Genomic DNA, 13,391 nt, shown 5'->3' on the forward strand with positions numbered 1-13,391 from the left:
GGGTAAAAAAAGTGCCTCCTATTTCTGTTCTGAATGCCCCTTTATCTAATCTCCATTTATGACCCCTAGTCCTTGTTTCTTTTTTCAGGTCGAAAAATTCCCTTGGGTCAACATTGTCAATACCTTTTAGAATTTTGAATGCTTGAATCAGGTCACCACGTAGTCTTCTTTGTACAAGACTGAATAAATTCAATTCTTTAAGCATGTCTGCATATGACATGCCTTTTAAATCCGGAATAATTCTGATTGCTCTTCTTTGCACTCTTTCTAGAGCAGCAATATCATTTTTGTAGCGAGGTGACATGAACTGAACACAATATTTCAGATGGTCTTACTAATGCATTGTAAAGTTTTAACATTACTACGTTTGATTTAAATTCAACATTTTTCACTATATATCCAAGCATCTTGTTGGTCTTTTTTTATAGCTTCTCCACATTGTATAAATGAAGACATTTCTGTGTCAACATAAAGTCCTAAGTCTTTCTCATAGATTCCTTCTTCAATTTCAGTATCTTCCATCTGATATTTATCAGGCACATTTTTATTGCCTGCGTGCAGTACCTTACACTTTTCGCTATTAAATGTAATGTGCCATGTCTCCCCAGTTCTGAATCTTGTCTAGATCATTTTGAATGACCTTTGCTGCTGCAAAGGTGTATGCCACTCCTCTTATTTTTGTGTCATCTGTAGATTTAACAAGTTTGCTTACTACACCAGACTCTAAGTCAATAATGTAGATTACAAATAGCAGAGGACCTAATACTGATACCGGTGGCACTCCACTGGTTACCTCGCTCCATTCTGAGGTTTCTCCTCTAATCAATACTTTCTGTTTTCTACATGTTAACCATTTCCTAATCCATGGGCCTGCATTTCCTTGAATCCCTGCTGCGTTCAGTTTTAGAATAAATCTTTTATGCAGGACTGAATCAAAAGCTTTCTGGAAATCTAAATAAAGCATGTCATATACTTTGCAGATATTCATTGTCGATGTAATTGTAATTGTGTATAATAAAGCTGCATATTTCCTCTGCTGAATACAATGTTTAAATTTAATTACTTTATACAGATTGTTACATCTGCCCCTCTTCCCCATTAAAACTGACTAGGTCAGTGGAGTCAGCTAACATCTGACAGGGCACCGCACATTTGAAGCAAAGTTTATGGCTGTGCCATCATAAACTTTGGTTTATTTTAAGCCTAAGGGCATGTTTAAGTATATAGAAGTATAGAGTACACTAGCTCTTTATTGTTGTTATATGTATTCTTTGGGCTAGGGGGAAGATTCAATCTAAAGGGTATTTAGCGGCTTCTTTAACACAACGCCTTGTATGGCTTAAAAAATACATTAAATCAAGCGTTGTACCAGTGTCACAGGAAATAAGTTAGCTGGGAAATAAATTAGCGTTTGCCTTTTTGAGCTTTCTACGCAAGCGTAAATCTTAGAGCTTAAAGGAAAGGTTTTCTGGAGATGCATCCAAAATTACAGGACGCCATTTGTATTTTTTTCGAGAAACAAAAACAGGTTTTGCATTCCATAGAGTAATTTTTGTTTAAATATGTTGTCATCTTATTTATCGAAGTGTATTGCAGACAGTATTTATTTTGTTTAAAAAGGTGACATCGTAATGTATATTTACGTTTAATTTGTATTGTAAATACATTTTATCTGCAGGAAATTGCTCGCTATATTTAGGTTTTATAAATAAATATGTTTAAAACATTATTTTGTCGGTATAATTGATGCCAATGCATAGTTACCATCACTACTTGCCAAATGTGTATTTCCTATCAAAAATGTCATTCGTGGACATCATATGCTGTGGCGTAAGCAAGTAAGTGTTTAGGCTCACTTTAACAGTTATATTATTTTCACGGTAAATTGCTCTGTGACTTTGAACCCTTTCAATAAATTGATTTGAAAAGTAGGCACAGGCACTTTTAGAGAATACTGTTTTTGACATTTCAATCAAGTCTATCTAAACCTGTTTAAATATTTAGCGACCTCGGTTCCCGCAGGCAGGCGCATCACACAGGGCGAGGCAATCCACACACAGGCGGAGGGCGGGCGCGAATCCGGGACCTCCCGCACTAAAGCATAGAGCCGATACCGCTGTAAAAAAGAGCCGGCTACTGTATAAGGAGCGCATATCGGGCTTATGTCTGTATGTGATTACGTCACCTACCAGCCCTGCTGCTGCCTTCCCCCATGCACACTACAATATTGAAAAAGTACACGTTTTTAGTGGAAGATGGTGTTTTATGGTGGATACATAATTTGAGAAATGCACAAAACTATTGGCTTTCTAAACATACCATCCTAAAGTGCAGTTAAATTATTTCTATGAACATAATCCTAGTTGACATGGTGGATGTACTCCCACAGCACCAAATACTGTGGTAATATTCCAAATAGCTCTACAATTTAATATAGTACCCTGTGCAAATCTCTCATCCTCACTTTACAATAAAAGTCCCCACTCACCAGTCGTATTTCAGGAAAGATAAAACGTCATATCACAGGTTATAATTTTTACCTGTAGATTATTATCTTAAACTCTGTGTGACATTATCTGATTTGTTTTAATTATTATGTTTTACACCAGATTTCATTAATCGAATATAAAGATATCATGAATATAATATAAAGATATCATGCAGCATTCATTGCCTACTATACAGTAATACTTATAACAAAGATATTTAAAAATACACTTATTAAAACAAAACAATATACCCAATGCATGTACACAATTCAAAACCATATAGACACTAAAAACAATGGTGTAAGGGGGGGTAATGGAAGGGAAGGATATATTTACAGAAGGTGTGTATTAATTCCATGATGGAAGTTTTTTAGGAACATTTCATTACCAGTGTCATTCATATGGACACTATCCCCCATAAAAAGACCAACCTGATCAAATTTAATTTCGGGGTGCTGAATTGAATCCCTTCGAATTACATTGTTCACCCAGCTACGTGCTTTCTTTATTTTTTGTAGATGCCTTTACATCTTTCCAAAGACACCACTGGGTGATGCACGAGAATTATTTTTCTATTTGGAAATAGCTCATGCAAATTTGTAAATCTTTTTTCATTTTTCTAATTGGCACAGGTCCAGCCTGAACGTTTGTCTCCCCCTCCCCAGTGCACAATAATTCAGATTGATTTTTCTGCTAAGAAATAACAATATGTTATTTACAATAGGTTGACTGCGAAAATTACATACTAAAACAAAACACAGCACACTTATTAGGGAAAGTGTACTTTTTACATGAAACCAACAGTAAATTCAGTAAAATGCACGAATGTGTATTTTATGCTTATCATTTGTTAAATCTGCAACACAGTATGTAGTCAGAATCAGCTAATCTGGTTGCAGTAATATCTTTTACACATATATAGGGGTTATTCGTTTAACACACAGACTTGTTTACTTACTTATAGATGTCTCCATTGAGCTATTTTTTCTTTTTTATTGTGATGTTTTTACTCTGTTGGAGTAAAAAAAAAGTGAAACAATGCAAAATACACAACTCTTCCAGACACAAGTGCAGTACATTTAAATAATATATGTGTATTCAGGAATTCAGAAACCTTTCCCTGTCTCCAGTATTCCAGGGGACCAATTCTCATGGGGCAAGCCCTAAGGAAGGGAAGGGGAGGGGGAAGTGTCTCCAGACCCCTATTGCAGAACATCTGAATTCTTCTTTTAATTCTTATTTTTTCAGGTAGTGCAGTGTTTAAAATGTTATATAGTATTTTATTTTAGTTAATGGAAATCTGACTCCCTGTTGCAGTAAGAAATAACAAATCACATTGCAAACAAATTGAGTGGAAAAGTTATTGTTTCTTTGTATATGTATATAATAATGATGTCAATTAATGCACCTGAGCTTTATTGGGAGATATAGTAAAACATTTTTGTTCAGTTATTTTTTTTATAATTTTATACTGTAAATATGAAGCATGCGGTTGCCACATAGCAGAGGAAGACTGTAAGTTAGAAGTGCTGGGAAAGTGGACTTGTACAGCTTGTACAGATATGGTGTAAATGTGGACATGTACAGCCTGTAGAAATACAGTGTAACAGTTTAGTGCAGTTACCATAGAGGTGACTGTAACAGCTCTACTAGAGAGGGGGTGTCCGTGAGTTTGCAAAGAGACAGCAAGGGTGAGACTTATAAAGACCCCTGTTACACAGAATCTGAATTATCCTTTTTGTTATTATGAGAATACATCTAATGATTTGTCCAAGAAATTGAGTGCAACACATATTCCACCCACTACTGATGTGCAAATAATAATGGTTGCATATCCTTGGAAAACTTGTTGCTTCACTCATATTTTCTTATATTTTTATAACTATTTTATCGGACAGCTCTGTAGTGTTTATTTTTTTACCATATAAAGCATTTCAAATTTATCATACACCATTTACTTACAACAGCTTTCCCAATACAATGAATACTGCTGTAAAAAAGGAAAAGGAAAAGGAAAAAGCTATAAACAATGTATTATATTTATGTTAATGTCTTTATTTGACTACAATATATTGTACATAAATGTTGCATGTTATTATTAAGCCCCACAATAGTCCTGGATGCTGTTAATTTTAAAGTAGATCTTTTTTTATCTTGTAATACTTTGCAGCAAGCAAGGTGGAGAATAATGCGTTTCTTTTTGAGACTTGCTAATAGTGTTACATATGATCATACGAAGAAATGTGTATTTCCTAAGTGTGTGTATATAACTTACATAAACATGTGTTTAAGATACCGAGCTGTGCTTTCTTGACTTTTCCTAAATGACAACTTTTCCTGACAGCGAAAGAATCACGTAGCTGCAACAATTGGGGAGATAAAATACTGTCATACCAATTCCAACCAGGAGCTGTCAAATTGACTGCTACATATAAAATATATTATAACAATGAAGTGTTGCAGTTATTTTTTGTATAATTCAGTCGGGACTTGCCATCATGTATTGACGTTTGATTATATCAGTCTGCATTTCTCAAGTGAGCGGTCTTCAGACATTTCTATTGTCTCAATGAGCCTCCTGACAGCCCATCAATCAGCTTTAACAGCTCACAACACCAGGCTGTCTGTCTGCACTCTGGTTACTATAAAATTCACTTGTTTTTCTAAATAATTCATTATTACCCGAATACACATTGAAAATGGATTGCAGAAGACTTAGGACAGCAAATCAGTGCTTGGAATTACTGCAGCATTTACTAAATAATTCTGATTCTGATGTAGCAGAGATGGAAAATGACGAATCTGGCTCTGAAGCAGACTATGTTTTCGAAGATGAATCTTCCAGCAGCAGTGCAGTGAGGAGGATGCCAGCGAAGTGCCAGAACCAAAAGTGTGAAAAGGGAGCAGGAGATTCTGTGGCAGCCCCTGCAAGGATGCCAGCCACTTCACCTGCATCAGCCCTTGCACGTGATCCAGCCAGTACTACTACGACTGAGAAGCATGCTGTCTGAGCCTTCCAGCCGATGGAAGTTGGAACCCCAAAGCTCCAGCTAGTCGTCAAATTCCTTCACCGTTTCCATCATCATGTCATGATAAAAAGACTCGCCCCTTTCAATCAGCTTGATATCCAAACAGTCATAGACCTTCTGAAACTCTTGCCTGGAGACATCGCAGCCCACCCACTGGCGAATCAACCTTCTATCATAAACTCAAATTAAACCTGTGAAAAACACTCATGGGACCCCCACTTGTCAGTCAAGTCCCTCATAACATGCTATGGGCAGTCCCCAACACAATTAGTACCTCAGACACACACATTGGTGTGTGTCTATGTAGAACCACCCTGAAAGCAAGGTGTCTTCTTTGGCTTCCTCCCCTGGAGCAGTGTTCAGCGTCACAGGGGGCTGAAACAGTAGCCCTGGGAGAAAGAGAAACAGTGAAGTGTTCCTGGAAAAGGACAGGTAGGTCAAGAGGGAGATCTTCCAGCTCAGATAGGGGCACCTGGGTATCATTCTCTTTAGGCTTTCCAGGACAGGGTGCCAGCTGGTCCTGATGACTTTTCACCATCTTCCTTTAAGCTCCACCAAGTAGACAGTGTCTGTGAGCCTTCTCTGCGCAGTGAGTAGACCCACACCTTGTCCCCTGGTTCAAATTGGGTCTTTTGGGCATGGGTGTCGTATTGCCATTTCTGCCGGTTAGACTCCCTTGTTACGTGGTGGCAGGAAAACCGATGGATTTTATATATGCGGTCCTGCAGTTGGTGTACATATTCTGGTCCTGGTCCATTGTTGTTTTCAGCCACAGGTGGTCAGCCATAAAGCAGCTCTGTGGGGGTTCTGAGCTCCCTGGCGAACATGATGGCAGCTGGGGTGCACCCTGTGGTCTAGTGGACCACTGTCCTACTGTATATGCCACGAGAAGGAGAGGGAGGTGGGTGTCCCAGTCACACTAGTACTGCTCCACAAAAAAAGACAGCTGAACTTCCAAGGTGTGGCTGTATCGCTCCACCTGGCCATCACTCTGGGAATGCAGTGCCGTTTGCATGTCTTCTGTATCTGCAGAAGCTTGCAAACATCCCGGAAGACCTCAGACTTAAAATTTCACCCTTGGTCACTATGGAGCTCACTCAGGTTGCCAAATCTGGAGAAGAACTGTCCCACGAGGAGCTTCACTACCGCTACAGCCTCTAGGGTGTAGGCTTCAGGCCAATTTGAGAAATAGTCCATGGTGATCAATATAAACTGGTTGCCACTCTCTGTTGTTATCAGCGGGCGAAGAAAATTAATGATCGATACTGGTGCATTGGGGCTTTTGTTCTGTATTGAGGCCCTTTTCATGCTGTGTAAGCATCACAGCAATAACACCAGCTCTTCACATCCCTCCTGCAGCAAAGCCAATAAAACTGTTGGTGCACCCGGTCCCATTGAGCTCATAGAGCCTTCACCAGCACTCTGTGTGGGGAAACCTCTTCCCAAGTAGGCCGTTGGTCTGCTTGCTTCCACCTCAGCAGGGGTGCAATGTCCTGATCTTCATTCTGCAGTTCGGCCAGCTGCTTCCTTATCCACTCCTCTGGTTTCACACACTGTTGTCTCACATCCTCTCTCCTCCCTTTGGTGACAGTATTTGCACTCTGCAACCCGATAGGGACAACAAGATAGGGCATCAGCATTGCTGTAGTCATGGCCTGTGTATTGATGTTGTTTCTCCAGCCATCGACCCATCTGGTCCTCCGGGTTACGAAAGCTCATCAGCCACTAGAGTGAGGCATGGACTGTCCTTGCCACAAAGAGTTGCCCATAAAGATAGGGTGGAAATACTCCACCGCCTTCACCAAAGCCAGAAGCTCCCACCTCGTCATGCAGTAATTGTGCTCTGACTTGTTGAGGGTCTTACTGTAGGAAGCCACCACTTTCTCCCCCTTCTTGGTCTCAAGTTCCCAGGTGCAGGTAATTATGGCGTCATGTTTCTACTGTAAAAGGTATTCACATAATTGATAGCACTTAGTGGGGTTGTGTCTACATCAAATGTGGCCACAGGTTGGTCTACTTACAGGAATTACACACTTGACAATAACCAGTAAAAACACTGCATTAAAAGGCAAATACATGCATTATTATCTGTAATCCTTGAACACAATTGAATGCTAGTTTTCATGTACTGTATGATGTTGTAATCAGATACTATTGAATGTTAGTTTGTTATAATTATGCACAATAAGATTGAATGTAAGAACGCAAAAGCATTAGTCACATACGCTGCAGTACACTTGACAATGATCTAGTCACAGCGTGAGCCCAGACTGAGTGGAGCCAAGCCCTGTAGGATTTTGACCAATCAAAGAGTTCTGATAAGGATGCCTTATCTTCTATAGGTTGCCTGCTACAGGGACTAGGGATGGAGCTAGGGCTATTTAACCCCAGGAAATGTGAATGAAATGTTGTACTGAGTTCAGTACCTGGAGTCAGACCCAGGGATCCTTTGGATTCCTGTATTGGAGATTGTTATTTTGTATACGTTTTACTATTTGAATAAAGTATTTTACAAACGAAACAAGACAAAGAGCTTTCCATTCCATTCCAGCTCAGTACAACTTTTCATCCACAGTTCCCGGGGTTAAATAGCCCTAGTTCTGCCCCTAGTCCCTGTAGCAGGCAACCTATAGAAGGTAAAGCATCCTTCTCAAAACTCTCTGATTGGTCAAAATCCTACAGAGTTTAGCTCCACTCAATCTGGCCTCATGCTGCGACTAGATGGTTGTCAAATGTACCGCAGTGTGTGTGACTAATGCTTTTGCATTCTTACATTCAATCTTATTGTATTTAATTATAACAAACTAACATTCAACAGTATCTGATTACAACATCATACAGTAAATACAAACTAGCATTCAACTGTGTTCAAGGATTACAGATAATACTGCATATAATTGCCTTTTAAGTAGTGTTTTACTGGTTATTGTCAAGTGTGTAATTTCTGCAATATAGTAGTAATAAAACATAACTAATTTGTTTACACTATTGACCTCATTGCCCCTCACCCGGCACTGGCACCCAGCATCTGAGGGCTTAACCACAGCTGTGGTAGCAGTTATGTCACCTCCGGTAAAGGCGGGTCTTTCAGTAACTCCTTTTCCCAAAGTAAAGGCCACCACATTATCGTCAAACACTTGTGGTTTCATTACTGTATGCCCGCCTTTCTCAGGCCAAAATTTGACCTGAACAGCAGCTAACAAAGCTTCTCTCAATGTGTTTGGTGATTTTAGCTTAACCTTTTAGGGTCCGCCCAATGGTAAATATCCCACTGGCGACCTGGCTCTTTAACTCTTTTTACTCAGGCACTGTGAGAGACAGCCCTACTTGTGATATGTTATTGGAAAGAGGAGATTCTGACCTTTAAAAGAAGGTCATACTCGTGTATTTTTGGTAGATGTCCATATTAGGAGATAGACTTGAATGCAAGTGTTTTGGAATGTTTCTGCTGAGCTGAAGACAGACCTACCTCACCCTCTGTGCAGTAAACAAACTTTTTCACACAACATCTTTATAAAATAAGAGAAATGGCGACATCGAAGGCACAAGAACATATATTCCGATAAATGTGTACAGTGCCTATAGGAAGTATTCACCCCTCTTGGATTTTTCTGAAATCTTGATGCATTTAAATAGATTTTTTTTCCCTTTGATTTACACAACCTACTTAACAATTTCAATGTGTGAACAAATGGGAGGGGGGGGAATGAAAAAATAAATCAATTAAAAATAAAAACCCAAAAAGGCTTCATCTACTGTAGAGAACACAGACCCTCTTCATCTACTGTACTACACAGAGAATTGTGAGGGTCTGGAACCAACTGCCCAGTAATGTTGTTGAAGCTGACACCCTGGGATCCTTCAAGAAGTTGCTTGATGAGATTCTGGGACAAAAAGCTACTAACAACCAAACAAGCAAGATGGGCTAAATGGCCTCCTCTCGTTTGTAGACATTCTTATGTTCTTATGTTCTTATGTACTGTAAATGCTTGTCAATAGCCGATTCTCGACGGTGATCTACAGTAACATTGCAGGACGTACAGAAGAGCTTCCCTCTATCTCTGTGTAAAACTCCTGCTGGATCCTGCTTTACGTGATCTGCTGCAGACACATTTTTAGCCTTTTTAGAGACATCCGTTTTCTTGTTTACTGTGTGTAGTATTTTAATTTCCTGCCTAGATTGCATATAGTCACGTGATGTAATCACTGTAAAGCACTGCGTGCATGGCAAATATTACACACAGGCACATAGCAGAGCTGTACAGCTTCGTTAATGTGATTTTTTTTGTACAAAATATAAATAGTTAAGAAATAATGTATATTTATTTCCTAAAAATACTGTAAAAATCACAGTATTGGGCAATTTCATGATTTCCGCACAGCCCGTGAGCAGGCAGGTCCCTAATTCTGTTTATCCTTTTATCCTAATGGGGGTGCTGGCACGTTACACTATCATTTATATATAGGCTACTTCATAAATTAGTTTCAATGTGTTTCCGAACAAAGTCCTGAAGAAGCTCCTTAAAGCCTAACGATGCATGTGAACGTGTCGAACAAAGCTACACTTTCACATAGGGTTTTGGGAAACGCACGTCATGAGAGACTGGAGGCAGCCGCACATTCGTTGTGACAATGATCATGCACTCCAAGAACTTCTGTTATCTGGAAACGATCCCCTGTCTGGTGGTTTGCGTGCGTTAATAAAAGAGAATGCACTAATGCTGGAGCTGCCTTTCCTCTCTCACTTGTAAGCACTGGGAAAAGGCATTATTTAGAAGGATTTAAGCATGTCTTTTACGGTTCTTAACTGTAAATGAGACAGTTTAACAGTTCCCTTTCAATTCGAAGATAGCCACCAAACATCATTATGGGATACACTCCAGCCTATTGGTAGATGTCATTGAGCTCCTATATCAAAGCTACCGATAGGCCCCTTCCCCCAGTGACCCCCTCGGGTATTTAACCATCATGCAGGGGGAGGAACATCCTCTTTCGCTTCTCACATTGGTAAGGTAAAACCTCTGTGCTGCATTGAGCCCCCTTTTCTTCTAAAAAGTGCTGCGTAAGCTACTGCTAGTTCCCCTGCACTTTTTGCTGAAAGCTGTCCGTCACCACTTTTCCTGGAATCAGTAGTTTAAAAATTTGTAGCTTTTTTATTCTACTTCTGACTATCAGCACCTGCGCGCTCCGCTTGTCAGGCTGCTTCTTTCTGTCTGTCCGTCTTAGTATGGTAAGTATTATTGTTAAGAATTGTGTGTGTTTTTCACCCTTTCTTGTTTTGGAGAGCCCTATTACTCCACGGGACTGGACTTGCCTTGTCCCCGTTGTTGAGCTAGCCCAACAGCCGCCTGCGGACTGCAGTTTGAGCCTTGTTTTGATTGTAGCTACGCGTCCCTGTGCTTGCGCAGAGGACTACTCGCACTGCGGTTGATTCAGCTGGACCAGCCAAATACTGCTCACCGAGGCTTCCCTCGTTGTTGAGTTAAGAAGTACGCGGACCGTGCGGACCTTCACCTCTGGTGTAGGTCGCTCAATCTACAGATAGTGTGCTCTCCCCCATCTGTCCTGTAATATTTTAACTGTTTTTGTATTTAAAAACTGTTTTGTATTACTGGGTGTATAAGTCAATCGCCCTCCGCGGCTTCGGCCCTGTCCCCTGTTGTATGCTACGCGCTGCTCAGGCATGTGACCAGGGTCAGGGTAGTACACCGTACACCCTGGTGTTTTTTAAAACTGCGGTGTGTAAGTCTGCCCGTGCTACTTCGGTACCACGGTGCACACAGTGCTCATTGTCTCGCTATACCGAAACAGGCAAGCATGCCGGTGTTGCATGGTACTCGATACACGAGGTACTCGGAGAGCTCGGTACTCAGTGCATCTATGCATGCAGTACTCATCGCAAGCGGTGCATGCAGTGCTCAGTGCACACGGTGCACATTATACCCGGTGCTCGGTGCACGTGTGCACACAGTATTTGGCGCTAGTGGGGAACGCAGTGCTGCACGGTACACGTTGCACATAGTGCACGGCGCTCGGGTCGCATGGTGTTCCGGGTTCCGCTCTGTCGTGTTCCACTGTACAGTTGACTCTGCTGGACTGCCTCAGCCGTCTACTCAGCCCACCATTTTTAATTGGGTGTGTATATATGTGTTTTCTTCAGTGCCACTGTGAACAGAATGGCTTTGTAGGGGTGACGTCAGACCAGAAATAGACTCCAAACACTGATGAATGGCAGTGAGTTTTATTGCAAATAATAAACGAAAAGGTTTCAACAAAATGGACAACACTAAACAAGACAGTGGACGAACAGACAAACAAGTACCATCCTGGCACTTCCAGCACACTGTAGTAATTGTTCTCGAAACCCAAAAAACTCCTTCTCTCTCCCATTCTCCACTCATGAACACACAACTCTGAGTGAGTGCAGCTTTTATGCAGCTGTACCAAGACTCAATTGCTAATCAATCATTCAATTGGAGTCTTGGTACAACTGCACGTGAATTAATAAAAGTGCAATTCCCCATGCTCACATATTATTTTACTTGCACATGAAGTGCTGTGCAATCCTCATGCCTAAATATATATATAATATATATATATATATGTTTGCAGTTTAAAGAGAAAATCTTGTATGGTTTCTACCGGGATCCAGCTTTGCTGCGCCTGTTGTTGTGTTGCATATGCCGGCTTGGTCAGCCCACTTGTATGTATGTGTATTCATTTCTTGCTGCCATACAGTTAGAAATAGGTAATAAAAAGTGGGATTCCTCTATGGGAACCCAGCACTGATGTGTCCCACTATTGAGGCCGAGGAGACCGAGGCCGGGGCCTAAGAAAGACCCGCCCCCTCCCAAGCCCAAGGGAGACCCCCCCCTGAGGGGCTTCGGCTGCCACCAACCCCCCTTAGAACCGGACTGACCCAAGGAAACGACCCATGGCAAGACTTTCAACAATGAGACATGGATATGTTTTACAATTCCGCTTAGGTCCGCCACCCTTCAAGGGTGTGCTCCTCATCACCGTCAAACCAGCGAGCACGATACTCCTTCAAAATGAGATTGCCAATCTTCAACAGAAGTACGCTGTGCGCTTAGTAAACCCAAGCAATGCACTCAGCGGCTTTTACTCCAGGTACTTCCTGGTGCCCAAAAGGGACAGCGGTTTCAGACCTATTCTAGACCTCAAGGTCTTCAACTTGTTCCTCAAACAGAGGAAATTCAACATGTTGACAGCACAGTGTATCCTCCAGTCCATCAAGCCGGGTCGACTGGTTCACATTGATCGACCAGAAAGATGCTTACTTCCAAGTCCCGATCCATCCCATGCACAGAAAGTATCTGTGCTTCGCCTTTCAAGGCAATGTGTATGAATTCTGCGTGCTGACATTTGGCCTCTCGCTGGTGCCCTGCACTTTCTCAAAGTGCATGGATGCAGCACTGGCTCTACTCAGGCTATGGGGTATTTGGATCCTGAACTATCTGGATGATTGACTAATTGACGCGCATTCCAAAGCATGCACCAAGGCCCACACAAAACAGGTCATAGATCAAGTGACAAAGCTAAGGCTTTCAATACATCAACAGAAGAGCAACTTCTCAGTCCACAGTGTTCCTGGGGATAAAACTGAACTCTGTGAGCATGCTTGCCTCACTGTCGGAAGACAGGATTTGGTCGTTTGAAGCCACACTCTCCCTATTCAGAGAGGATGCTCTCCTACAGGTCAGAATATATCAAAAGTTGTTGGGGCTGATGGCAGCCACCTTGAGAATCCTTCTACTAGGGCTGCTGATAATGCTCCCACGTTCAAGCCTGGGTAAATACACTCAAGGTGCACCCAGTCCGAGATCGGCACCGGCTGGTGCGAGTGTCCAGA

This window comes from Polyodon spathula, chromosome 3 (assembly GCF_017654505.1).
Source record: "Polyodon spathula isolate WHYD16114869_AA chromosome 3, ASM1765450v1, whole genome shotgun sequence".
Classification (NCBI taxonomy): Eukaryota; Metazoa; Chordata; class Actinopteri; order Acipenseriformes; family Polyodontidae; genus Polyodon; species Polyodon spathula.